The sequence below is a fragment of the Microtus ochrogaster genome, chromosome 5 (assembly GCF_000317375.1).
Source record: "Microtus ochrogaster isolate Prairie Vole_2 chromosome 5, MicOch1.0, whole genome shotgun sequence".
NCBI lineage: Eukaryota > Metazoa > Chordata > Mammalia > Rodentia > Cricetidae > Microtus > Microtus ochrogaster.
This window is the reverse complement of record NC_022012.1, coordinates 65,816,176-65,818,672: the sequence shown is the minus strand read 5'-3', so window position 1 is coordinate 65,818,672 and position 2,497 is coordinate 65,816,176. Positions and strand designations below refer to the sequence as shown.

The 2,497-nt window shown below is 41.7% G+C and overlaps 1 protein-coding gene across 3 annotated transcripts in view; it reads right to left on the bottom strand.

Moving 5' to 3' along the window:
• The window catches only part of Unc13c (unc-13 homolog C), a 462,492-nt gene that overhangs the window by 193,476 nt on the left and 266,519 nt on the right, over positions 1 to 2,497 (bottom strand). The gene's annotated exons all lie outside the window — the stretch shown is intronic.

The window sequence follows — 2,497 nt, the reverse complement described above, 5'->3', positions numbered from 1 at the left end:
AAGTCAGTCACAAGAGATGCAGACAGTAGATTCGTTAACATAATCACATAATCACAAGTCAGTCACAAGAGATGCAGACAGTAGATTCGTTAACAGCATGGATGGGTCACAAAGATACTACACAGGGTATGGTGCCACTTTGTGGCCTTCTGGGAAAGGAGAGCTTCTATGCAAGGAACTGTAGTATCTGCCAGCAGTGGTGGAGAGGGGCTGATTGCAAAGGGAATTTGCATGGGCTTATGGAGCTGCTCTGTGAATATTGCTATTGTGTCTATGCAGCTACACATTTCCGAGAATTACTAGATTTGCATACTTAAGGATGATTTTTACTATAGTAAGAATAAAAGATAACCGGAAGACAATACCTTGGCACAAGCCAACAGCTCTGTAATTGGATTTAAGACCAACTCAACAAGAGGGCTAGCATGCCTGGTATGGGAGACCCAGCGAATTATCCAGTGCTGGCGAAGTCATGGCTATTGGAGGAGAATCTACACCAACCACTGATGTACTAGGTCAGCATAATCCCTAAGAACCTACAAACGTTTGTCCTTATACCACAGACTAGTGCAGTCTGCACTCTTCATCAAGGAGATTTCTCTTTGCAACAGAAGAGACCATTACAGGAAATAACAACCAGTTAAAATGCAGAGTTGCAGAGCCCATTCCCATGCATCTAAATGTTTCCACACCTAAGGCTTGGGAAAGATTGCAAGAACCAGAGGATCAGGGAGTTTGCTGTGAGTTTGTGTCTCTTAGCAATATCAGAGGCTATGTCCAGAGAGTCTCACCATCATGGCTGCCCAAACATGAACTATAGAAGGAGGAAAACTGGAAGGAGGAAATCCCATGAGGTTTCAACCCTACATAAAGAACTACAGGCATAAAGAACTGAGCAAAGGTGGCTGTCCCTAGGGAAGAGCGCACTAATAGGTGGTTCAGTGCTAAAGCACTAGTCCTGAAGACACACATATTGGTAGAATTGCACAGAGTGAAAGGTTGTATTTAGGAACCCACTCACACCTACACCCACATGCCCACACAATTAATAATGAAAAAGGAAGAGGCCATGAATTTGAAAGAGAACAGAAAGGGAAGAAGGGGTGTATGAGAGAATTTGGAGGGAAAAATCGGAAGGGAGAGATATTGTAATTATAATCCTCCAAAGAAAGAATATAATAGAAAGAAACAACTTTTGAAAAGTTTTGGAACTGGGATAAGTGGTGTCAAGCAGTATTTTAAAGATTAACTAATGTGTGATTGTTTGCATGGATAGAGTCTAGGCGCTATATGTGTGCGGTTTTCACAAAGGCCAGAAGAGGGCGTAAGACCCTCTGGAACTGGGTTTGTGGCTGGTTGTGAGCCACCATGTGGGTGCTGGGTAAAGAGCTCTGATCCTGTGGAAGAACAAAAAGCGTTCTTTCTTGATAAGCCATCTCATCAGCCTGTTAAATAATGCTTTAAAAATTAAGAGCATAATTGATAATAAGGAAGAGGGAAGCTGATGATTTAGTACTGTAGGCAGGAATCTGGCCAATTTGCTGGTTTCTAAGAGGAAGGTAATCAATCGTGAAGGTGGCAGAGGCCATCAATTCTAGAAAACAGACTTCGGGTGACAGTCAATAATACAAAAGAAAGAAGAGTGTAAATAATACAGAGACAGGGCAGGTGGCAGGGCTGTGTCATAGTCACGAGAGGCTATTCTCTCTCCTTTGTTCCCTTTACTAGAGAAGTAACAGAAGAATCCTCACTTGGTAGTCACCCTGGGAAGGAGACGGGCAGATGCCTATCAGTGGAGTATCACTCTTGCTGTTGACACTTTCTCATTTCCCCGCTGTAGCAGCCATCTCTTGCCCACCTGAGCCCATCACTTTCTCACCAAGCCTTGACTGGGTCTCACCTGCTTTATCTACACACTGATACCACTCACCAATGGGTCCTGATATTAAGCTAAGTGACATTACAGAAACTAATGATCATCCCCGTATCATGTTTTTGATTTCTGTCAATTGTAAAATACTACTTTTTAGTGCTGTGAGTGACAAACTCATGGTAACTGAGAAAAATAGCCTGGTGTGTTGTTTTATTTTGTTCGCTACCTCAGAATTTGCTGACCAACTCTCATAATACTCTCTTTCAGAAAGAAAAAAATATTAAGTCTATCTCCCAACAAACTGTGTTTGAAAGGCTTCATACTGCCCTAAATTATGACTGTCTAGAAACTGATATGAAAGAAGGGCTATTTCTAAACAGAAATGCCTAGAGAGTTTGGCAGACCATAGCCAAATGCACCAAAGAATCAGGTGACCAGCTCCCTATAAGCATTGCCAAGGCTGTCACTGCGCTGGCACCATTGGGTGAACAGGAGTGAGCTCTTCTAACAGTGAAAAGTTAGCAAACCATTCCAGCTACCACTTAAATGTAACTCTACTTTCACTTAACATTCTTTGCTACTTTTTTTTTTTTTTTTTTTTTTTTTTTTTTTTTTTTTTTTTTT